The following is a 26,786-nucleotide window of genomic DNA, read 5'->3' as shown; positions in this document are numbered from 1 at the left end:
GTTACCTTCTATTTCTAATTTTTTGAGAGTTTTTTTTTTTTTTTCAGAAAATGGACATTTTATTTTTAAAAAATGCTTTTCCCATATCCGTTGAGATGATCTTATGGTTTTCCTCTTTTAGTTTTAATATGGTGAATTATACTGATTCGTCTTCATTCTTGGATTACATTTTTTGGATAAACTCCACTTGACATATTATCCTTTACATATATTGTTAGATACAATAGTTCAAAATAAGATGCTAACAAATTAAACCCACATATATGAAGAATATTGGTCTGTAATTTTATTTTCTTGTACTATCTTTGTTCGTTTTTTGATATAAAGGTAACATTGGCCTCAGTTGGAAAGTATTTCCTCTTCAATTTACTGGAAGGATTTGTGTAGGATTATTATTCCTTATTCCTTAAATGTTTTATAGAATTCACCAGAGAAGTTATTAACTATGCAGATGGAGCCTTATATTTTGCAAAAATTTAAGAATTCAGTTTCTTTAACAAACACAGGGTTATTCAGGTTTTCTATATCTTCTTTTTTGTTGATTTGCTTGTTTGTTTTTAATGGAGTCTTGCTCTGTCGCCCAGCCTGGAGTGCAGTGGTGTAATCTCAGCTCACAGCAACCTCCATCTCCCAGGCTCAAGTGAGTCTCTTGCCTCAGCCTCCTGAGTAGCTGGGATTACAGGCATGCACCACCATGCCTGGCTAATTTATGTATTTTTAGAAGAGATGAGGTTTCACTATGTTGGCCAGGCTGGTCTTGAACTCCTGACCTCAGGTAATCTGCCCACCTCGGCCTCCCAAAGTGCTGGGATTATAGGTGTGAGCCACCATGCCCAACTATATCTTCTTGAGTGAGAGTTGATAGGTTGTATCTTCAAAATCTCTCTATTTTATTAAAAGTTGTCAAATTTATAGTCATTAAGTCATTCAGATTTTTACCCTACTATACTCTTAAGATCTGCGGATTCTATAGTAAATGTTATGCCTCTCCTTCCTGGATAGTAGGGATTGCGTGTGTATGTGTGTGTGTAGGTATGTAAGATGGTGCTTCTTAGGACCAATCTAAGTTGATCTCAAAAAAGCAGTTTTTTATATAATTTATTTTCTCTAATTTTTTCTATTTCATTATTTCTCACTTTGATCTTTGTTATATTCTATATGCTACTCACCTTTTTTTTTTTTTTTTAAATTGCACTTCCCTTTTCTAGTTTCTTATGGTGGAAGCTGAGTAATTGATATGAGTTGCTTTTTTTGTTTTCGTTTTTGTTTTTTTAATCATATAGGTACTTAGCACTACAATTTTTTTCCTAAGTGCTGCTTTAGCAGTATCCCACAGAATTTTAAATGTTGATTTTCATATTAATTCAGTTCAAAATACTTTCTAATTTCTGTTTCAGTTTCTTTGTTGACTAATGGGTTTTTTTATAAGTATGTCATTTCGTTTTCAAAGATTTAGAGATTTTTCCAGGTATTTTTCTGTCATTGATTATAATTTAATTACATTGTGATCAAATAATATACTTAATTTCTGATTTAATTCCATTGTGAGCAAGGAATGTACTTACCTTGTTTTGATTCAACTGTAGAAAAGGAATATACTTTGTATGACTGGGTCTTTTAGATATGTTGAGATTTGTTTTATCACCCACAATATAGCCTGTATTGGTATGCTCTGTGTACTCTTGAAAGGAATGTGTGTTCTGAGTTCGGTGGTGGAGAGTCTATACCTGTCAATCAGAACAAATTTGTTAATAGTGTTGTCAAATCTTTCATAGTCTGATTTTTTTTTCTATAAATTATTGAAAGAGTGATATTGAAATATCCCGAAATAATTTTTGATTTGTCCATTTTCCCATCCGGTTATATCAGTTTTTATTTCATGTATTCTGATACTGTGTTATTTGGGACACAAACATTTAGGATTATATCCTCTTGATGTATTTATCCTTTTATTATGTAATGACCTTTTTCCCCTGGTAATTTTCCATGTCCTACATCTACTTTGATATTTATGTAGCCATTCCAGCTTTCTTTTGACTAGTATTAGCATAATATATATCTTACATATCTACATTAAATGTGTTTTCCTGAAGGTAGCATACAGTTAATCTTGTTTTTTGATTCAGTCTGACAATTTCTGCTGTTTATATTGAGAGATTTAGACCATTTACACTTACATGTTTATTGATATTGTTAGGTTTAAAGTTTTTCATCTTGTCATTGTTCTTTTTGTTTCATGTATTCTTTATCCTCTTTTTCTGCCTTGTTTTGAATTAATCTCTTTTTTTTTTTGAGACAGAGTCTTGCTCTGTTGCCCAGGCTGGAGTGCAGTGGTGCAATCTCGGCTCATTGCAACCTCCACCTCCCAGGCTCAAGCAATTCTCCCGCGTCAGCCTCCCGAGTAGCTGGGACTACAGGCACCCACCACCATGCCTGGCTAATTATTGTATTTTTAGTAAAGATGGGTTTCCACCACGTTGGCCAGGCTGGACTTGAACTCCTTATCCTCCCACCTCAGTCTCCCAAAGTAATGGGATTAGGGTCATGAGACACTGTGTCCGGACAGTTTAAATAATTTAAAAATATTATGTATGTGCTCATTAAGCTACGATTTATGATGCTCTCCATTTCATCTGATATCATTTTCCTTCTTCCTGAAGGATTTTCCTTAACACTTACTGGTTTTGTCTGTGCTGGCGATTAACCTTTTCAGCTTTTGTATGTCTGCAGATGTATTTATTTAACAAGTTTGCTGGGTATCTTTGAGGTTGCTAGTTTTAAATTTTTATTTCAGTTTTTAAAAGATGTTTCTCCACTGTTTTTTTACTTGCATTGTTTCTGATAAGAAATCTTCCTTTACCCTTAGTTTTCCTGGACATAACTTGTCTTTTTGGCTGTTTGTAAAATTTTCTCTTTATCGCTGATTTTAAGCAGGTGTTTATTATGAGTTTGATACGTTTGAGCCAATTTTGATTGTGAGGTGGCTTTCTACAGTTTTCTTTGTGTCTCCTGTACCAGGGAGGCATTGAGTTTCTTGGGTCTATAAGTATACAACAACTTTCATTACATTTTACAAAACAATTGACCACAGTTTCTTCAAACATTATTTCTACCTCTACCTATCCTCTCCGTCACAGGATCCTGTTACATGTATATTTGACTGCTTCGAGTTGTCCTTTAGTTCACGCAGACTTTTTTTCTCTCTGAATTTTATTTTGAGTAGTTTCTTTTGCCATAGTTCCAAGTTTACAAATCTTTTCTTCTACAGTGTCTAATTTGGAAACAATCTCATCCAATGTATTTTTCATCTTAGACATTATAGAGTTGATTTCTAGATGTGGAATGGGAATCTTTTTTAAAAAATATATCTTTTGTCTTTTTGAGTCAGTGTCTTGTCAAAACTGAAGAACATTTGGAGTATAACTGTAGCTACCATTTTTATGTCATTGTCTACTCATTCTAACATGCATGTCTGTTTTCAGTAACTTTCAGTGCATTAATTATTCTCAATTTGGGTTACGTTTTCTGGTTTCATTACATGCCTGGTCATGTGTCATTGTGAAGTCACTAGTCATTGTGAATTCACCTTATTGTGTAATGAATATTTTTGTGTTCCTCTAACTGTTCTTGAGATTTTTCTGTGATGCAGTGGAGTTGCTTGGAAACAGTTTTTGTCATTTTTTGGTATTTGTATTTATTATTTATTTCCTAGGCATGACTAGAGCAGTGCTCAGTCTGGGGCTTATTATTCCCTACGCTGGAGGCAAGCACTTATTGAGGGCTCTACCCAATTCCCTGAGAAGTGTGGATTATAGCTGGAGTAAAAGACTAATTCTGGACCTGTGTGAGTACCAGACTATCTTCCCTTTGATGTTTTGGATGATTCTTTCCTTTATTGGGAATTGTTTCTTCAGATGCCTGTACTGAGTAGTGCTCCGTTGAATATTCAAGCAGGACCATCTCATGATCTTTGGACTTTTCTCCAAGTGCAGCTCTTCCCTTTCCAAGATTCTTTCCTGCATACTCTAGCCACCTTGGTTTCCCCAGTTACTCAGCTCAATTATTTAACTCAGAGTCTGACAGGTTTCATTTGAGATCCCCTTCCCTGCTCCACAGACTTTGAAAGACCCAAGCCCTTTCAAAGATGTAAGCTGGGGCCAATGCAGTCCTATCATCATCTTTCCCCACCTTTCAGGGATTATTCTTTTGCAGTTTGATGCACAGAGTTCTGAAAAACATTTTTCTATATATTTTGTCTCTTTTTGTTTGTTGGTTTGCTTCAGGTGTTTCAAGGGTTAACAAGGGTAATCCTTGTTAATTTATCTTATCTCGAAGCAGAAGGTATCCTTCCCAGTGTTTCATTTAATCTTATCAAAAGTTAACCCTATCCCATTTTACAGGAGGGGCTCAGATAAGCAACATGGCTTTTAAGCTCTAATAGCCTGAAAGTATTACATCCCAGAATTCATCTTAAGTTTGTCTCTTGGAAATAGCTGACTATATGATTTCCTCTTCTCTGCATTTCCTTCACTTAAAGTACTCTGGAGGACAAGGAATGGAGACGGATTAGGGTTGAAATAAGATCACAAAGTACTCCTTGGAGGTCAGTTCCCTGTTCCTTTGGGATGTGAATATTGAGTAAGGGTGGGCATTTGAACATGTGGTCCAGATACAAGAACCACAGCAGTAAGAGCCATTGTTTTCTTTCCTGACAACAATCTTATCATGTCCATTTTCAAATTGAAAGCATTTTTGAAGATCTTCAGTGGGTTTCAAAGTCAAAAGCAAATCAAATAGCTAGCGAAGTCTTCACTGAGGAGAATAGCAAATTCTTGGGTGATAAAGCACAATAAAATTGAGAAAATACAGATGAGTGTGGAAAGTATTATGTTCTGTTTTCTTGCTTGAGATTCCAGCATGTTGCTTTATCAAGAACCACTTATATCTCGGTGTAAACCCTTCAACATAGGGAAATTGATTCTCTGAGAGTGTACAACTATTCTGGTGTTTTTGAACACCCCTCTTTCTTCTGTGGATGTACTCCATGCTGTTCAGTGTCAGTCCACTGAGAGATAGTTGGGTGTATAATATAGACCCACACAATCATAACCACATTTCTCCAATCATGTCCATTAGCCCAGCATTAGCCCCAAGCTGGGTCATTCTAATTTTTTCCAGGACTTTGTTCATCTAGAGCTGAAAGAAGAAAAAATTTACCTTTTGAGAAACGGAATTGGAAGACATGATCAGAGATCATGTTCAGAGATATCGGAACATGCAAAAGAGACTTGTGTGTAATAGGTAATAAAACAAGACACAATAGAAACAAAACCATGAATTAGAGATGTCTGAGGGTGAGGATAATGCATCAGAAAACAGGAGGTCATCAGAGTTGTCATTTACAATCTCTATATCCAAAAGTGCCTGAAGGTGGTACCTGAACTTCCCAATTGCATGACCTAATCAATTGCATTCTATGTCTAATGGTGTGAGTAGGGTTTTTGCCACATAGAACCAACAGAGTCCCCATAAATATAGAGAGGAAGTAATTTACCTGATTTTAAGACCTTGAATTAGTAGGTGAGCTGGGATGAGAATTCTACTTACTCTATTTTAAGTACAGCAAAAGGCAAAAGAGAGAATTTAGGATCCTGTTTTTTCACCTTGGGGTAAGCAATCTCCACCATGCACAAAGGCTGCTAGCAATTTTTTATTACTGTTGGCACATGCATATCAAAACCATAAAAACATAGTGCCAGGCACATTCTAAAGGTATTATTTGATCTTTCCACAACCTGCAAGGAAGAACTGGTTATAATCTCCCTTTTGAAGATAAGGGAATGGTGGCTTGAAGAGGTGAAGCCACATGCCTGAAGCCTTGGAATTAGTTAGTAATGGAGCCAGAATTCTCAAATGAGGGCAGTCTGACATCCCAGCAATGCTCTTGATTACTTTGCTGTTCTCCTCCTGTGTTTGAATGTCAAGTCCCTTTTGCTTGAGCACCACGTGTGCTCAAGAAGTGAGTCTGAACTAGTTGCTGATAGCACAGTATGATTTTTCATTCTGTACAGGCACTTTCCTTTGGAGTTCTCATTGAAGAATGAAACAGCAGGTGAAAGCCACATTTTAGGACAGAGCAAGACAGAGGGGAACACGATTACCCCCGTCATTTTGCAAACTGGTCTTCCCAGTCCTGCATCCTTATTTTGTTACATTTGGGATTGTCTATCAAGACTGCTGAGAGTAAATTCTGGTGCTTAAGGGAATGCTTTTAACATGAGTTTCAAAAAGATTCATGGTCCCAGCTCAGGTATCATTCTAGCAGAAATCTCTTGATAAATCTGTGGATCTGTTTTGCTTGTGTGTTAAATAAACAAAGGTGCTTTTCCTTTATTGCTATCAAAGCACTTGATTTTATAGAATTTCCAGACGTCCTGATTCAAAATGAAAAAAAGAAAAGCCCTGTGAGTAAAATTGTGGGCTCATGCATTCTTTGTAGGTTTTGGTCTTTGAATGAATGCGCCATTCACGACTCAGTAGTATCACGCATGCCACTGTAAATGCGAAGATGACTTATTGGATAAGTGAGTCTAGAAAGTCATTTTCCTATGCCAATTTTGTAATTAAAAAATTTGTTAAAAAATAAGTAGACTTTTAACTGTAAATGAGACCAAATCTAATAAACAAAATGACACAGACATCTCTGGCATTTGTTAAATGGCTTTTGGCTTTTATCAGCAGTAGGGTTTAGCAAAGTTCTGCTGAGATGGGAGAGAGCTCAGTAGGGGCTGCATGTTTAGACAGGGTGGGGCTGGGAAGCAGTCACAGAAGGCCCACCCTGGGACTGGGCTGTGGGAACGATAAACACAGGGTAGTCTCCTATGTCATAGGAAGAAAGAGACCATCATTGGGCTCTTTGGATGAATGGAACTGCAGGATCTCCAGGGGTTTGGGGGCTGGTGTCATCTCATCCCTGAGTTCATCAGCACACATGTCTTTCTCACACACCAGATGGTCTTGGCCTTGAAGTTGGCAAGCTGAGGCCCTTCTAGTCCCAATTGGCCAATACCTACAGGCTAGTTTTGGCAGGATGAAAGCATATTTGGAATTGGGGAAGAGTGGAATATTGCCCCAACCTTCTTAGGGAGCTTTGCTTGGCAGATGGAGAAAGGGAGCCACGGGTTCTTCTATTGGGTCTGCCACTTCCTCGTCCTGTGAATTCGGGCAAATTCCATTACCTCTTTGAGCCCCAAAACTCTAATCTAAAAAGTGAGCAGCTACAGCTTGAAGGGATCTTAGAGATTATCTAGTTAAAACAGGCCATGGCTGTAAACATGAAAGAAATAGCCAAGGGGCCATTGTTCTATTCCCTGTAGAATTTTCAAGAAATTCAAAATTCCCCATATTTGTTCTTTATCTTCAGGCTGGAAGCAAAGGGACAAAAAGTAAGTTATAGTTATAGACACAATCCCTGATGTATCAGAATCTTCCAGGTGATATCCAAAAGAACATGTGTATTAATATTTCCATAATATTTGTCCTTAAGCCAGCTCACTTTTTCCCAAATAGAAATACATAAAAAGGAATCTTTATATCATTTGCCACAATAAGAATCTTAAAACATTTTATTATTTTCACTGTATTTTTTTCCCGTTACCTTCTAATTGGATACTGTCTCCTGCCAAAGGCTCTAGCCTGAAGCCTGTTCTCTCCTTAATGCTTGCTAATCTCCCTTTTTAGCAGAGAAGAATTAAAGACACATTGGGGCTGAGCCAAGGCAGAACTTCCCCTTGATGTAATCAGCAAATAAGAAAGTGAGTCCCCTTTTCAATTACATTCAGTCCCTGAGATTTCATTGTTACTTCGTTCATGCACTTGTGAAAATCATCTCCAGTACTGCCAGTGGAAACTGGTTTAGATTTTCTGCTATAGAAAATGGGAAATGGAGACTCTCTCATGCATAGCCAGAGGTCTAGTTTAACAGTTTTATCCTCGGGTGGCTGAAATCCATTCTGGCCGTCTGAGAAATTTCCTTGCAAGAGGCAGAACCCTGCACTTTTATCACTGCTTGTTTTGGTGCAAGCTTTATACATGTCCTTCAGAAAAATAAGTGATTCTCTAACAAATCTGGTACTACCTAATTCTTTCTGGAGAGTGAAAGAACAGAAGCCTTGGGAACTAGTACCAAGCATTGCACAAGCCATTCCTCTCTCATTTGGAAAGTCCAACCTTCTTATAAACTGGTGAAATTTATATTCACGCATAGATAGCTTCAGAAGTCAGGCTCTTTCTAATAACACAAAACACCCCTGAGCAAGTCCACCTAAATGAAAAACAGACAAAACAAAAATCCCTAGGGCAGAATTAAAATGCAGAGGGGCTTGGTAGAAAATCTCTGTTGTTCTTTTTTCAAAACAAATTTTTTTTGAGACGGAGTTTCACTCTTGTTACCCAGGCTGGAGTGCAATGGCACGATCTTGGCTCACCGCAACCTCCACCTCCTGGGCTCAGACAATTCTCCTGCCTCAGCCTCCTGAGTAGCTGGGATTACAGGCACGCACCACCATGCCCAGCTAATTTTTTGTATTTTTAGTAGAGACGGGGTTTCACCATGTTGACCAGGATGGTCTCGATCTCTTGACCTCGTGATCAACCCACCTCGGCCTCCCAAAGTGCTGGGATTACAGGCTGGAGCCACCGCGCCTGGCCAAATTTTAAAACTGATTGTGCCAGTGGGCACTTGAGAAGGGGGATACTGTTAAATGTGTGGATATGACAGGAACTTCTGTTGATAGTTTGTGAACCGAATATATACATAACTCAGGGACCTGGGTCCTCAGAAATGGATCACATTTCCTTCTTCTGTGGCTGTCCCCAGATCTGGGCATCCAGCAGATCACAGAGCCTAGGCTCCATGGTGGGGCACAGGGTGGGGGCCTGGTTTATAGGGGTGTTTAGTCCCTATTATGTCACACGCCTTGCTTCATTTACTTTATCAGAAAGAAAATGGTGTGGTGGTGAGAATGGCTTAATTAACCACCCGAAATCGTGAGAGGCTTTACTCATCACCTCCTTTAACCCTTACTATGATCAAATTATTCAGGTCAAATGATTCTACCTTTATAACAAAGACTCAAGGCTCAAAGAGATTAAGATGCCTACAGTTGCAGAGAAAGAGCCCCGTGGGATCTGAAGAGGAGGAGGAGGCCCTATAGTCAGCCAGGCTCACTCCATCAGGCTTTCTGAAATCTTCAGTCCCAGTAGCTCTCAGCATGATTCTGCCTCCCCCATCCCTCTAAATGCCGTTGGTCCTCTGCAACATGTGCTTCAGTTCTATGAAAAATCCAACTGGAGCATTTCAGGATAGAAATGATACATGTCTCAAAGACATGTATACCTTCCACAGACATAGAAATACACACAGCCATACTCTCTAAGACTACCTATGTTTGGAGGAAAATAGTTTAATAGGGTTTCTTAGTGGAACCTTGAATAAATTGTATGGGACATATTTTTTCACCGCAGTAACTCAAAGAAATACATGCTGTTTTGAAGATTTTGAGCTTAAAAAAGCTATGTGGCTGAGAATATCTATGAAAGATGGGGAAAAAATGCCCACTCTAATTTGACAATTTAGCTAGGGAGTTTGATGTTCTAGATGAAGTTAAATTTCTATAGGATCCTCTGGCTACATTTATGCCTTGCATTCCCTAATATTTTTGTTTGTTGTTTGTTTGTTTGCTGAGAAGAAGTCTTACTCTGTCACCCAGGCTGGGTGGGGTATGGTGGCACAACCTCAGTTTACTGCAATCTCTGCCTCCCCGGCTCAAGTAGTCCTCCCACATCAGCCTCCCAAGTAGCTGCTGGGACCACAGGTGTGTGCCACCACACCTGGCTAATTTTTTGTTTTTTTAGCAGAGAGAAGATCTCACCATGTTGCCCAGGCTGATCTCAAACTCATGAGCTCAAGTGATCCATCTGCTTCAGCCTCCTGAAATGCTGGGATTACAGGTGTGAGCCATCATGTTGGGCTTTAGTATGTTTTTATTGAGAATCTACCATGTGCCACATAACTATGCTAGGGACACCGATTTGAAGGAGCATTATTGAAAAAATAAGCTGTGATGAGCACAAACCTTTGACAGGGAGCTTAACCTAGCTCATGCTTGAAAGAAGCCTTCCCATAAGACATAATTTTAAAGCTTGCTTCCAATCAAGAGTATATACAGCATCAAAAGTTCCCAATCTGGGCTGGGCATGGTGGCTCACGCCTGTAATCCTAGTACTTTAGGAGGCTGAGGTGAACAGATCACTTGAGATCAGGAGTTTGAGACCAGCCTGGCCAGTATGGTGAAACCCTATCTCTGCCAAAAAAATACCAAAAATTAGCCCTGTGTGGTGGTACGAGACTGCAGTCTCAGCTACTTGGGAGTCAGAAGTGGGAGAATCACCTGAACACAGGAAGCAGAGGTTGCAGTGAATCACAATCATGCCATTGCATTCCAGCCTGGGCAACAGAGTGAGACCCTGTCTCAAAAAAAAAAAAAAAAAAAAGTTCTCAGCCTAGAGGCATTTTCATTTTCACAACAGTTTTCTTCAGGGATATATATGATTTTCCTTTCTAGGGAGAAAACATTCAGAGCAATGAATTTTCCATACTTTACTCTCCTTGTATTTCCTGGTCCTGGCAGACACTAAGTGATAAATGCTTTGCTAGATTTATGTAATGATTGATTTTTAATTTTTTTTTTTTTGAGACAGAGTCCTGCTCTGTCACCCATACTGGAGAGCAGTGATGTGATCTCAGCACACTGCAACCTCCACCTCCCGGGTTCAAGTGATTCTTCTGCCTCAGCCTCCCAAGTAGCTGGGATTGTAGGCATCTGTCACCACACTCAGCTAATTTTGTATTTTTAGTAGAGATGGGATTTTACTGCATTGGCTAGGCTGGTCTTAGACTCCTGATCTCAAGTGATCCACCATCTTAGCCTCCCAAAGTGCTGGGATTACAAGTGTGAGCCACCATGTCCGGCTGATTTAAAAAAATTTTTTTAAAGTCATGTATTCATTCATTCAACGCAAATGTTATACAAGAATCATATTGATATACCTCAAAACATATTAGGAATACAATCCAAGTTGGAAAAAAAAGCTGCTTAAATATAACATCAGTTATTTCAACTATTGGTCATAAAAATCTAATCTGGGAGAAGATTAAGGACTGGTATTGTAAATCATTTGTTTATTTGAATTTTTAAAAACTTTTTGAGGCAGATTATATGTAACTTAAAATTTGCCATTTTAGCCATCTGTAAGTGTACAATTCAGTGGGATTCATGACATTGACAATATTATACCATCATCAACACTGTCTATTTCCAAAGCTTTTCCATTGCCCCAAACAAACTCTGTCACCATCAAGCAATAACTCTGTTGTTCCCCTGATTCCGGCCCCTCTCAATATACTTTCTGTGTCTATGAAGTTGACTGCTGTAGATGTTTCATATCAGTTGGATCTTACACTATTGTTCTATGGGTTGGCTTATTTCATTTAGCACGATGTCTTCAAAGTTCACTTATGTTGTAGCATGAATTGAAGCTTCTTTCCTTCTTATGACTGAATGTTCTGCCTTTGTGCAGATATACTACATTTTGTGAATTGATCCATCTGTTGACAAGTCGTTTTCATCTTCAGCTACCGCAGATAAAGTTACAATGAACGTTGGTGTAGAAGCGTCTGTTTTAGTCCCTATTTTCAACTCTCTTGGGTGTATACCTAGAAGTGGAATTGCTAGGCCATTCAGTAGTTCTGTTTATCCTAGTGGGTATGAAATGGCATCTCAGTGTAGTTTTGATTTGTATTTTCCTTATGTTGGGTGGTGATGAGGATCTTTCCAAGTGCCTCTTGGCCATTTGTGTATCTTACTGGGAGAAATGTTTATTCAAATCCTTTGCCCATTTAAAAAAATTGGGTTGTTTGTCCTGTTGCCGTTGAGTTGTAGTTATTTGAACATTTTGGATATCGAACTCTTACAGATGTATGATTTGAACTATCTTCTTTCATTCTATAGGTTTTCTCTGGACTTTCTTGATATTGCCCTTTGGTGTACAAATGTTTTTAATATTGTTGAAGTACAATTTGTCTGTTTTCCGTTGCTGCTGTTGCTTGTGCTTTTGGTCTCATGCCTAAGAATCCATTAACAAATCCCATTCATTTAACTTTGCTTTCAACGAATACCTATTGACTGTTTATCCTATGCCTGAAAATGTGCCAGCCATTAAAGATAAATAGGCCAGGCACGGTGGCTCACGCTTGTAACTCCAGCCCTGTAGGAGGCCAAGGCGGGTAGATCACTTGAGGTGAAGAGTTTGAGACCAGCCTGGCCAACATGGTGAAAATTTGTCTCTACTGAAAATACAAAAAAAAAAAAAAAAAATTAGTTGGGTGTGGTGGTGCATGCCTGTAATCCCAGCTACTTGGGCAGCTGAGGCATGAGAATCGCTTGAACCCAGGGGGTGGAGGTTGCAGTGAGCTTAGATTGCGCCACTGTGTTCCAGCCTGGGCGATAGAGCAAGACTCTGTTATAGGAAACAAATTCCTCTTCTTATAGAGAACGAATAATAACAACAACAACAATAATAAATGGGATAACATCAGATAGCGACAAGCTCTATGATGAAAATAAAATAAATACAAAATTAAGTTATAATGCAACATCAGGATATAATGGGATGGAGAGCAATAGGAAAATGGGGTAAAGAAAGTACCTAAATTGGTCAGGGAAGCCCTTTCTGACGTGTTGCTAGTTTAACTGACACTTGAATGCTGAGATGGGGCCAGTTATTTAAGGATTTGGGAGAACATTTAATATCATTGCATGAGAAACCATACACTTAAATCTAGCCCCCTTGATCATGGCGGCAGAGCCGAGCTTTGTAGCCATGCCTCCCAGCTTTCTTTTAAAACAAATTGTAGTAAAAATTTTAAGATTATTCAGCAAATTCAAATGACTTAATAGTTTAACAGTAGTGGGAGAAAAAGAGGATGTAATTTATATTTTTTTATGTATAAAATTTGTGGAATCCTTGGTGGCCATGAGGGACTTATCAAATGACATATTAACTTGACCAGTATTTTAACAAGCTGTCCTGGAATGTAGGCTTGCAAATTTACTCAAGATCAATAAACAACACTTCTCACAGAGTAAGGCGGCAGGCACCCTGATCGGCTATCCTGGGAAGGAATGCAGTGCATACATTCCAATCTCCAGACGCAGGACTAGCTACAGTGGGATTTCTGGGTGACAGAGGAAAAACAAGAAGACACAAACATTTGGTCTTTGGTGGACTTGCTGATAAATACTGGAATGACAAATTGTCTTTTGCAGTCCCTAGTGTTAGATGGCAAACCATGCTGGTGACTCAGTGTTCAAGGCACATTCCACTCTTGCAGGATGATGGGAAGCCAAGCCCAGCTTCCAGAGATTTTCTGGACCCCAGACCAAACTCTACTCCTTGGGAAAGTACCACCCAAAAGCAAACACACCCCAAACACACTGCCTTCTTCTACAGCAGCACAATTCCCAGAGTTGCATTTCTCAGCACAATCACAACTTTTAAAAAACAAAGACTAAGAGAAGACCCTTCTCTAGGGAAAAGAGTTTATTTCTGATTCCCCAGGAATTAGCCTTATTTGGCACTATTTTCTAACTTGAGAGACAGAAAAAAAAATGTCTTTTTTTGGGCTTTGATAAATATTTTTCTTTGTTTGTTTCCTCCTCCTTTATTGTACTTTAGATTCTGGGTTACATGTGCAGATCATGCAGGATGGTTGCATAGGTACACACATGGCAATGTGATTTGCTGCCTCCATCCCCCCATCACCTACATTTGGCATTTCTTCCCATGTTATCCCTCCCCGACCTCCCCAACCCCCCACTGTCCTTCCCTTGGGCCCCTCCAACAGACCCCAGTGTGTGATGCTCTCCTCCCTGTGTCCATATGTTCTCATTATTCATCACCCACCTATAAATGAGAACATGCGGGATTTGATTTTCTGTTCTTGTATCAGTTTGCTGAGAATATGGTTTCCAGATTTATCCAAGTCCCTACAAAGGACACAAACTCATCATTTTTTATGGCTGCATAGTATTCCATGGTATGTATGTGCCACATTTTCCTTGTCCAGTCTATCGTCGATGGGCATTTGGGTTGGTTCCAGCTCTTTGCTATTGTAAACAGTGCCACTGTGAACATACATGTGCTTGTGTCTTTATAATAGAATGATTTGTAATGCTTTGTGTATATACCCAGTAACAGGATTGCTGGGTCAAATGGAATTTCTATTTCTAGGTCCTTGAGGAAGCACCACACTGTCTTCCACAATGGCTGAACTAGTTTACACTCCCACCAACAGTGTAAAAGTGTTCCTATTTCTCCACATCCTCTCCAGCATCTGCTGTCTGAAGATTTTCTTAATGATCGCCATTCTAACTGGCGGGAGGTGATATCTCAATGCGGTTTTGATTTGCATTTCTCTAATAATCAGTGATGATGAGCATTTTTTCAAATGCTTTTTGGCTTCATATATATCTTCTTTTGAAAAGTGTCTGTTCATATCATTTGCCCACTTTTGGATGGGTTTGTTTTTTTCTTGTAAATCTGTTTTAGTTCTTTGTAGATTCTGGTTATTAGCCCTTTGTCAGATGAGTGGATTGCAAAAATTTTTCTCCATTCTGTTGGTTGCCAGTTCACTCTAATGATTGTTTCTTTTGCTGTATGGAAGCTCTGGAGTTTAATTAGGTCCCATTTGTCTACTTTGGCTTTTGTTGCCAATGGTTTTAGTGTTTTAGTCATGAAGTCCTTGCCTATGCCTATGTCCTGAATGGTTTTGCCTAGGTTTTCTTCTAGGGTTTTTATGGTGTTAGGTCTTATGTTTAGGTCTTTAATCCATCTGGAGTTAATTTTAGTGTAAGGGATCCAGGAAGGGATCCAGTTCCTGCTTTCTGCACATGGCTAGCCAGTTTTCCCAACACCATTTATTATACAGGGAATCCTTTCCCCATTGCTTGTTTTTGTCCAGTTTGTCAAAGATTAGATGGCTGTAGATGTGTGGTGTTGCTTCCAAGGCCTCTGTTCTGTTGCACTGGTCTATATCTCTGTTGTGGTACCAGTACCATGCTGTCTTGATTACGCTAGCCTTGTAGTACAGTTTGAAATCAGGTAGCGTGATGCCTCCGGCTTTGTTCTTTTTGCTTAGGATTGTCTTGGCTATGCGGGCTCTCTTTTGGTTCCATATGAAGTTTAAGGTGTTTTTTTCCAATTCTGTCAAGAAGGTCATCAGTAGCTCGATGGGGATAGTGTTGAATCTATAAATTACTTTGGGCAGTATGGCCATTTTCACGATATTGATTCTTCCTAACCATGAGCATGAATATTTCTCCATCTGTTTGTGTCCTCTCTTATTTCATTGAGCAGTGCTTTATTGTTCTCCTTGAAGAGGTCTTTTACATCCTTTCTTAGTTTTATTCCTAGGTATTTCATATTCTTTGTAGCAATTGTGAATGGGATTTTGCTCATGATTTGGCTCTCTGTTAGTCTGTTATTGGTGTTTAGAAATGCTTGTGATTTCTGCACATTGAGTTTGTATCCTGAGACTTTGCTGAAGTTGCTTACCAGTTAGGGAGATTTGGGGCTGAGATGTTAGGGTCTTCTAAATATACAATCATGTCATCTGCAAATAGAGACAATTTAACTTCCTCTTTTCCTAACTGAATACCCTTTTTTATTTTTTTTCTTGCCTAATTGTTCTGGCTAGAACTTCCAATACTACACTGAATAGGAGTGGTGAGACAGGGCATCCTTGTCTAGTGCCGGATTTCATAGGGAATGCTTCCAGTTTTTGCCCATTCAATATGATATTGGCTGTAGGTTTATTGTAAATAGCTTTTCTTGTTTTGAAATATGTTCCTTTGCTACCTAGTTTATCGAGAGTTTTTAGCATAAAGGGCACTGAATTTTGTCAAAGGCCTTCTCTGCATCTATTAGGATAATAATGTGGCTTTTGTCTTTGGTTCTATTTATGTGGTGGATTACTTTATAGAGTTGTGTGTGTTGAACCAGCCTTGCATCCCCAGAATGAAGCCTACTTGATTGTGGTGGATAAGCTTTTTGATGTGCTGTTGCAATCAGTTTGACAGTATTTTATTGAAGATTTTTGCATCTATGTTCATCATGGATATCGGCCTGAAGTTTTCTTCTTTTGTTGAGTCTCTGCCGGGTTTTGGTATCAGGATGATGTTGGTCTCATAAAATGATTTGGGAAGGATTTCCTCCTTTTGTATTGTTTGAAATAGTTTCAGAAGGAATGGTACCAGTTCCTCTTTGTATGTCTGGAAGAATTCTGCTGTGAACCCATCTGGATCTGGACTTTTTTTGGTTGGTAGGCTATTAATTGCTGCCTCAACCTCAGCCCTTGTTACTGGTCTATTCAAGGTTTCAACTTCTTCCTGGTTTAGACTTGGGAGGGTGCAAGCGTCCAGGAGTTTATCCATTTCTTCCAGGTTTACTGGTTTATATGCATAGAGTTGTTTGTAGCAATCTCTGATTGTAGTTTGTATTTCTGTGGAATCAGTGGTGATACCCCCTTTATTGTTTTTTATTGCATCGATTTCATTATGCTCCCTTTTCTTTTGTATTAATCTGGCTAGCGGTCTGTCTGTTTTGTTGATCTTTTCAAAAAACCAGCTCCTGGATTTATTGATTTTTTTTGAAGGATTTTTTTTGTGTCTCTATCTCCTCCAGTTCTCCTCTGATCTTAGTTATTTCTTTCTTCTGCTAGGTTTTGAGTTTTTTTTTATTTTGCTCCTCTACCTCTATCAATTTTGTTGATAGGGTGTCGATTTTGGATTATTCCTCACTTCTCATGTGGACATTTATTGCTATAAATTTCCCTCTAGACACTGCTTTAAATGTGTCCCAGAGATTCTGATACATTGTATCTTCGTTCTCATTGGTTTCAAGGAACACCATTATTTCTGCCTTCATTTCATTGTTTATCCAGTTGACAATCAGGAGCCAGTTGTTCAGCTTCCATGAAGCTGTGTGGTTCTGAGTTAGTTTCTTAATTCTGAGTTCTAATTTGATTGCACTGTGGTCTGAGAGACTGTTTGTTATGATTTCTATTCTTTTGCATTTGCTGAGGAGTGATTTACTTCCAATTATGTGGTCAATTTTAGAGTAGGTGCAGTGCAGTGTGAGAAGAATGTATATTCTGTGGATTTGGGGTGAAGAGTTCTGTAGATGTCTATTAGGTCCACTTGGTCCAGATCTGAGTTCAAGTCCTGGATATCCTTGTTAATTTTCTGTCTCATTGATCTGTCTAATATTGACAGTACAGTGTTAAAGTCTCCCACTATTATTGTGTGGGAGTCTAAGTCTCTTTGTTGGTTGTTAAGAACTTGCTTTATGTACCTGGGTGCTCCTGTATTGGGTGCATATATATTTAGGATGGTTAGCTCTTTTTGATGCATTGATCCTTTTACCATTATGTAATGCCCTTCTTTGTCTCTTTTGATCTTTGTTGGTTTAAAGTCCATTTTATCAAAGACTAGGATTGCAACTGTTGCTTTTTTTTTTTTTTTTTGCTCTGCATTTGCTTGATAAATCTTCCTCCATCCCTTTATTTTGAGCCTGTGTGTTTCCTTGCATGTGAGGTGGGTTTCCTCAATACAGCACATTGATAGGTCTTGACTTTTTATCCAATTTGCCAGTCTGTGTCTTTTGATTGGGGCATTTAGCCCATTTACATTTAAGGTTAATGTTGTTTTGTGTGAATCTGATCCTGCCATTTTGATGCTAGCTGGATATTTTGCCCGTTAGTTGATGCATTTTTTTTCCTTGTGTTGATGTTCTTTACCATTTGTTACATTTTGGAGTGGTTGCTGCTGGCTGTTCCTTTCCTTGTTTAGTGTTTCTTTCAGGAGCTCTCCTAAGGCAGGCCTGGTGGTGATGAGATCACTCAGCAATTGCTTGTCCATAAAGGATTTTCTTTCTCCTTTGCTTATGAAGCTTAGTTTGGCTGGATATGAAATTCTAGGTTGAAAGTTCTTGTCTTTAAGGATGTTGAATATTGGCCCCCACTCTCTTCTGGCTTGTAGGGTTTCTGCAGAGAGATCCACTATGAGTCCAATGGGCATCCCTTTGTGGGGAACTCGACCTTTCTCTCTGGCTGCTCTTAGCATTTTTTTCCTTCATTTCAACCCTGGTGAATCTGTCAATTATGTGCCTTGGGGTTGCTCTTCTTGAGGAATATCTTTGTGGTGTTCTCTGTATTTCCTGGACTTGAATGGTGGCCTGGCTTGCTAGGTTGGGGAAGTTCTCCTGGATAATATCCTGAATAGTGTTTTCCAGCTTGGATTCATTCTCTCTGTCACATTCAGGTACACCTTTCAAATGTAGATTAGGTCTTTTCACATAATCCCATATTTCTTGGAGGCTTTGTTCATTTCTTTTCACTCTTTTTTCTCTATTCTTGCCTTCTCATTTTATTTCATTGAGTTGATCTTTGATCTCTGATATCCTTTCTTCTGCTTGGTCAATTTGGCTATTGAAACTTGTGTATGCTTTGCAAAGTTCTTGTGCTGTGTTTTTCAGCTCCATCAAGTTGTTTATATTCTTCTCTAAGCTGTTTATTCTAGTTAGCATCTCATCTAACCTTTTTTCTAGGTTCTTAGTTTCTTTGCATTGGGTAAGCACATGTTCTTTTAGCTCTGAGTAGTTTGTTATTACCCATCTTCTGAAGCCTGTTTCTGTCAATTCATCAGATTCATCATCCACCCAGATTTGTATGAGTTTCTGTGTGCCAACCCAGCACTGGCTGAAACCGCTGTGCTGAAAACTCATGGTGCTTTTCGCTGAGAATCTCCTGGTCTGTGGGCAGTGAAAATTTGTTTGGAAATGCGGTGGGCACTCACCCTCTGTGTTGTTCTTGCTGGAAACTGCACTCCAGAGCTGTTCCTATTTGGCCATCTTGGATCCTCCCTCGACTTTGATAAATCTTCATCACCATAAACTCCACCACCCATTCGTGCCCCAAACAGAGAGCTATAAACCCCAAATTCATTTATCCAATCTCTCAATGCCAAAACATTTCATTCAATTTAGGACATTTCCCACATTCTGCCTCTATTTCTGTGTGACCTTTTCATTTTGTTTTATTTTTTCAAGATTTCCTTTATTATCCCTCACCAATGACATGCCTCTGAATATAACAGCCATGTCTTATTCATCTTTGCTTCTCCATGGCACCTACTTGCTTGGCTCAAATGAGTTTTCAATAGTTTTTTTCTATGACAGACAAATCTGGTGAATTTTGGAAATTCATCTCATATTTTACATGTGTGATTTTACAAGACTTGAAGTGGTCATTTTTGGTTTATGCACAGCTACAATAATGTTAGCATTACAACCAACTCTCTGATGCAAATAACAGTTACATATTTTAGGAAAAGAAAATAATGTAAGGTTGTCACATCAAAAATCTAATTGTATTATTTCATAAGGAGATGAATAAAACTAAAATAATTTTATTTTTAATTTATCATTGAGAAAATTAATGTAACAAATTTGTATACTCTCTAAATATCTAAAAGCCACAAATATAGTACTGGGTAGAATAAATATGAAAAAATAAAGTCTCCATTAAAACAGAGTGCTTAGAAAATTAACAGTTTAAGCAATATCTTATTGCAAGTATGTCAATAGACATTAAAAATAATAAAAATGCAGGGATAACAAGTCTTTAGTGAAAAGAAAAAAAAAGGAATAAAATACTCATTTATTTTGATCCAATTCTTTCTCTCAGGTGAATAAATTTTAAGAAAATAATTCAAGGCCAGGAATGGTGGCTCATGCCTATAATCCCAGAACTTTGGAAGGTCAACACTGGAGGATCACTTGAGCCCAGGAGTTTGAGACCGTCCTGGACAAGATAGTGAGACACTGGTGCTATAAATAAATACATACATAAAATATTGGTGAGAAAGGGTCAGTTATTTAAGGATTTGGGAGAATATTCAAAGATCATTGCATGAGAAACCACACAAGGCAATTCTTTACTAATATAGATAGAATTTTAAAATATTTACATAAAAATTAAAAGTTATATAGTTATTAGACTTTCAATGTTTTAGGGCCTGCATTATAGCTCAGGCAGCTGCTATGTCAAAGTAGGCTTAAATCTTATCATAAGAACCTGTAACAGCAAAAATGAAGGTATATTTTGATTCTAGTTTAAAAATAAAAATATAACTGCAAATAGGTAAAATATGAATACATGTAAACAAAAACTAATATCTTTTAGTTTTGTGCTGAGGTGACTGTAATCAAGAAGCTTGTTAAAATGAGATTTTAAAAAGTTTTCCAAACTATTTTTGTAATTTAAAATATAACAAATAAACTGGAAATGAGATAAGGAAGATGAGTGAATAAGAGCTAAGTCTTGTTTGAAAGAATAATAAAGTTCTCCTGGTGCGATTTTCATTTTTCTTCCCCTTCTGATCTGAATTGAAGCTGCGTGGTTCTATTTTCTACCAGCTAAGAGAAGATCAGACATATTCTTGAAAAGTGGAAGCTGTTATCCTATGAAGGAAGAAGATAATGATCACATGCATAAAAGCAGACATCTTTCTTCGGGGATTGTAAAAACAATTCTAAGTTCTGGAGATCCATTAGAGTAATTTTCTGTAACTTTTGAATTTAATTATTAGAGAACAGGAATGATTCCACTAGCTTAGCAACATTCGAATGCTCTAAACTGGAGGATATCCATGTTATTCACTTCTGGAAAACAAAGAAGTAAATTCATACTTTTAAGAAAATGTAATATTTTCTAAAGAGCCTAGCATCAATGCTAATATTGATGACCACATATAAAAGAGTATTGAGACTAATGCTGTCTGTAAATTTGTGTCAGAATAACTCCACATCCTATGTTGATGGTTTTATTAGAAGACTGGTGGTATAGGGGCTGAATGTGTCTTGTTTTCAGAGAAGCATTTTGTAAAGTTTCCCTAATAGCCATGCATAGAATTATGACATGGGGACTACATGGTAGGACCACTGGACACAATCATCAATGATAAAGGAGCTCCATCCAGCCAGGGTTGATTAATGACTTCTTGTCAACTTGGTGGGAGGTCTGCAGCAGTGTGACATAGCAGCACTCCTGGGCCCTGTCCTGTTTGTCCTTTTTAAAATCAGTTCCTTGGGTTGAAAGTATACTTATCACATTTTCAGCCACCGCTAAGTCGGGGAGAGATTGCTAATAGTACAGATGACAGAACCAAAACACAGTATCAACAGGTAGGAGCAGTGGACTAAGAGCTAGAAAACAGAATTGAATAGGGAGAAAAGATAGACTTTTGGGGCTACTAGTAAAATCAGGAAGTTTAGTATGGGAGACATCAGATTTGGTTAGGAGGCAGGGAAAAGGGGTTTGATTTTTTTCACCTATTTTAGGCTATATATGAATCTTTGGAATAATGAAGACATTTAAATAGAAAATCAGTGTTTAAGTCATGAGAGCTGCAGTCCAGCTTTTCTTTACCTACCTTTGCATAGAGTACATCTGGAGGACTGTGTCTATGTGAGAGTCTCACATTTCAAAAAGTTCATAAGAACAGCAGAGAGAGTCAGAGAAAGATAAACAAAACAGTGAAAGAAGAGAAAACCAACATGTCCTAGATACTTATTCTGTATCTGGCACTATCCTGCGCTGGGGACTTTATATTTGTTCTCAAAGTCCTACAGCATGGATGCTATATTCCTCAATTTGTAGATGCAAAGAGATAAAGACTCAAAATTTAAGGAACTTGCTCAAAGATTAATGGCTAGCCAAGGGCCAAACTGAGGCTTGAGTTCAGGACTGTAAGTTGCCTAAGCCCAGACTCTACTTTCTCTTTTAGAGAAAGCATCCAAATTTATTGTGGACACAATCATTACATTCATATCTTTCACACATCACCACATTATCCTATGGAAGAGGCAACATGTACCTATGTGGCACTCCAGATACAAGAACCAAGGTCTTTGGTGCAATTTCATAGGGCCACCAATTTCTGCTTAACGTAATGAAGAGGTTTTAATGAGTGAAGTTATTCAACAGTGCTAAGATTTGTTCACATACATCTTAAACTTTCTTTTACGAGAGCTGTCTAAGCAGAGACAGAAGATCATCTATCATAGATATGTGGAAAAGATTTTTTACTCTCTTATTGACAGAGAGGTTGAACTCAAAGATCTGTACCATCCCCTATAACACCAATAATGTTGAGTCTATAAGCCAAGCCTACAAGAAATTCAGCTGTACTCAGAAAGAACCAATCTGCCAACCTCTGCTTTAGTACTGTTAAGCTTCTGCTGCCCAATCCCACGTAGCATTCCAGGTTGCTGGAATTTGGTTGGCAGCTTCATAACTTGCTAACCCTGTGAGTACAGCTCAGTTACCAAAACTCTCCAGCGTGAGTTTTTGTGTGTGCAAAATGGGGATGATAATAACTTCTTCTTCAAATATTGTGCAAACATTACATAAAACATTCATTAAAAAATACTAAGCATAATCCCAAGACCACAGTAAAATTACAGTAACTGTTAATGATTGATAGTAATAGTGTTGGGACTATAGCTATGATAAAGTGAGTGACTACAGAAGTTTGCCTGGGCTTTACATGTTCATTTTCTTTGTCTTCATGCTCGCTCGCACCACCCCCCCAATGCTTCAAGGATTTCAGGCTATTTAATGAGGTGGTTTGGACCTTGAGTGGACCAGAATATTCGGGGTGCTGTTCTTTCTGTGACTCCCCTGCACAACTGAACTTAGAATCAAGACAGCTCTGAAAGAGCACCCATGGTTCTGGGGAAAGAAGGAACACAGGCATGAAAATCCACTTTGTTTCACTTAGTTCAGCATACAAATCAAAAACCATGAACCCCTTCTTTTTGTCTTTTTGCCATTTTTATCCTTAAATGTCTTGTTAATCTTTCATATCTATACATGAGGTATGTTCCTTTTAACAATTCATTCAAAGAGTTTGAAAGTATGTAAAATACAAAATAGGAGTCCTTCATTACCCCATGTACTCAGTCCCCTCCTCAAGACGTACCTTCACAAATCCCCAGTATCCTAAAGGAGAGTGTGGTTGATAATTTGATGTATATTCTCGCAGATGTATATTTTTTCTTCTGTCTAATCACAAAGAGTATCCACTTCATTTTTCATTTATATCCCCAACACCATGTGAAGTGTAATCACTTTCTTTATGATGAATATAAATATCACAAAGGTAGAGTGAGTGGCATACTACCTCTGTAGGCTGTATGTAGCAGTCAGGGTTGAAACTCTGACCTTGCTGTATAAATCAGTGGATTTTTACCTTGACACCTGGGGTCGTGAAAACTAGCCTTCTAAATGACAATATTTAAAAGTCATAAAAAAGAACATATAAAATTAAAATTGAATTCATTAGTATTGGCCATCGAAGCTTCCACATTTAAGAGAAAATTAATCTTATAAAACTGTGAAGAAATATATAACCAAACTTCACCATCCAAAAGTGTGTCATGTTTATTTTCTTTAAAATGGAAGACAAAGCAATAACACTACTAAATTTTTAAGAGGCAATTTCAACATTTAGATATCTTATGTTTGGAATGAAGCATGATTTGATAACTTCTCAACTTTTCGTTAGTTTAGTCTTTCTACCACCAACTCGTGGGAGGAGTTCAATACACTGCAATTCAGAGGGAAGAAAATGTTTGTCTTTCTTCAAAACACTTCCTTTTTTAGGAGTTGTTTATTTAATAATCAGAATCAGACATTTTTTGCATGCTTGGCAAGTGGCTACCAGTTTTGAATTCGTTCTGATTTGATTAATTGGACCACAGAGAAGACACGGGAGTAGAACTGACTAGATGTTTCCATTTTTTTTGAAACTAAACATTTGGGTTCTGATGCATTTTTTTGCCTGTATACATGAGAGCACAGTGTTATATGCTCTTAAATCCACTGTTGAATTTAGAACATTTCATGTTTTATTTTGTGATGTCTTTCCTTCCTGTTGAGTAACTGTTTAATTTTAAATTCAGAGCTCATTGTACATGAAATGTGCAGACCTAGGGTGACGTCTATGACAGGTCCCCAGTGTGGCTAACAGGCTCTTCCATCTGTCACAAGATGACATGTGGTCAGGTTATGCAGACCGGAGTTTCCCAGGCAACCGAGTCTTGCCCTATAGGGATTCCTTCGGAAGTTGATAAAAGATGTTGGAGATGAGAGGTCTGGAGCCACCACGTCTCCTAGCCATTGTTTGCTTTATTTTGTCTTTTCCCCTGCATTCCCTATGGTGATTCTGACTGGAGTCTCCAAAGTGGGGAATATATTCTATTTCTGGTACTCCAGAAGGTTCTTAGGGGCACACAGAATTTTTTAAAGCTGTAATAGCTTGATGCTTTAGACTGTTCATATAGTCATGTTAGATCAAATAATTCTAAAGTGTATAAAGTAAATCATAAATATAAATAAGTTAAATAAATATAAGTAATTCAGGTAGTATGCAGATTTAGCAAAACAAACAAAACTGAGGTTAGCACATAAAGCCATTGGACTCAGTTTCCAAAATTTCTGCCATTCTAGTCTTTTTTTTCTTTTTTGAAAATTCACATTGCTTTTCTTATTTCTTAACAACAATAATAATGATACCTAACACTAAAAGCTTCTTTTTTTTTTTTTTTTTTTTTTTTTTTTTGGCATTCAGGAGGAAGTTGTTCCGTTTCCATGTAATTGTTAAAAGCCTCTTAAGCTGATAAGCAACTTCAGCAAAGTCTTAGGATACCAAATCAATGTGCAGAAATCACAGCCATTCCTATACACCGACAGCAGACAGAGAGCCAAATCATGAATGAACTCCCATTCACAATTGCAACAAAGAGAACAAAATACCTAGGAATACAGCTAATAAGGGAAGTGAAGGACCTCTTCAAGGAGAACTACAAACCACTGCTCAAGGAATCAGAGAGGACACAAACAGATGGGATAATATTCCATACTCATGGATAGGAAGAATCAGTATCATGAAAAGGGCCATACTGCTCAAAGCAGTGTATAGATTTAATGCTATTCCTGTTGTCTCTGAAATTCACAAAATGTATATATATCTAACTATATGATCTTCCATGACTGTTTTTTTTAACAAGGAGGAAGAGTTATTATTTGGTGGCTAGAAGAAGAGACTTATAAAACTGCCTCCCCGTTCATGTTAAAAGAGGTTAGTCTGGAGTAATATAAGCCTTTTTATTAATCTCAGCTTCATCATTCACTAGTCTGTTGGCCTTAGATAAGTGGCCTTGGATTATCTGATCTTTTTTCTACCTCAGTTTCTTTCTCCATAATATGAGGAAAACAACAGTATCTTCCTTATAGGATTACTGTAAGAATTAGATGGTTAATGCATAAAAAATGTGTAGCATGGTTCCCAGCACAATGTAAGCACCCAATAAATTCTAGTTATTGTTTGTTCCCATTATCATCATGTTTCTGAGATGCTATTAACCGCACAACACATTCTTTTTCACAGTGGTTAACATGTGAAGAAAAGCATGTCTCAGGATGATGGTGCATCATATCTCTATACTGAGATTTTGGAGTCATTATAAATACTGTCAGATTGCATTATTTGTTAGTATTATCCTTTTGTAATTTATGAGATTCCAGACTATATCCTTGGTTTCGTGACTTCCTCCAATGTAGAGCCAACTCATGACTGTTAATCTTTGAATCATTGTTTAAAATATGACATTTATGGCATGCCACTCCCATGCTCTCAGAGGGTCAAGGAAAGAGAAAGTGAAATTCCTTGAATCAGTACTAAGAAAATATTTATTTCTATCCAAAGATGCAATACTGCCATCAATCATTCTTTGTTTGCTTTCCAGTAACAACCCTGGTTTTTAAGATTGTTACATTTCAACCATTAAATAGATAGGCACTCAGTAAAATACAATGACAATAGCTCTCAGGTCACTCTCATTACTCTTTCTTTCTTTTTTTTTCAATTAATACTTCTTTTATTTTATTATTTTTTTCTTTTTTTATTGCATTTTAGGTTTTGGGGTACATGTGGAAAACATGCAAGATAGTTGCATAGGTACACACGTGGCAGTGTGATTTGCTGCCTTACTCCCCTTCACCCACATCTGGCATTTCTCCCCATGCTATCTCTCCCCAACTCCCCACCCACCGCTGTCCCTGCCCTATTCCCCCCAACAGACCCCAGTGTGTAGTGCTCCCCTCCCTGTGTCCATGTGCTCTCATTGTTCAACACCCACCTATGAGTGAGAACATGCAGTACTTCATTTTCTGTTCTTGTGTCAGTTTGCTGAGAATGATGTTCTCCAGGTTCATCCACGTCCCTACAAAGGACACAAACTCATTGTTTTTGATGGCTGCATAATATTCCATGGTGTATATGTGCCACATTTTCCCTGTCCAGTCTATCATCGATGGGCATTTGGGTTGGTTCCAGGTCTTTGCGATTGTAAACAATGCTTCAATGAACATTCGTGTGCATATGTCCTTATAGTAGAACTATTTATAATCCTCTGGTATATACCCAGTAATGGAATTGCTGGGTCAAATGGAATTTCTATTTCTAGGTCCTTGAGGAATTACCACACTGTCTTCCACAATGGTTGAACTAATTTACACTCCCACCAACAGTGTAAAAGTGTTC

The 26,786-nt window shown here is 38.0% G+C and overlaps 1 long non-coding RNA gene across 1 annotated transcript in view; it reads left to right on the top strand.

Annotated features, from left to right (window-relative positions):
• Positions 1-25,191, top strand: part of LOC144580602 (uncharacterized) — a 28,795-nt gene extending 3,604 nt beyond the window's left edge. The window contains exon 3 of the long non-coding RNA XR_013530525.1: positions 24,813-25,191. This is a non-coding gene — a long non-coding RNA (uncharacterized LOC144580602). The remainder of the gene's footprint in view (positions 1-24,812) is intronic.
• The last annotated feature ends 1,595 nt before the right edge of the window (positions 25,192-26,786 follow it).

This window comes from Callithrix jacchus, chromosome 20 (assembly GCF_049354715.1).
Source record: "Callithrix jacchus isolate 240 chromosome 20, calJac240_pri, whole genome shotgun sequence".
NCBI classification, from domain to species: domain Eukaryota; kingdom Metazoa; phylum Chordata; class Mammalia; order Primates; family Cebidae; genus Callithrix; species Callithrix jacchus.
This window is presented reverse-complemented; position numbering and strand designations above follow the sequence as displayed.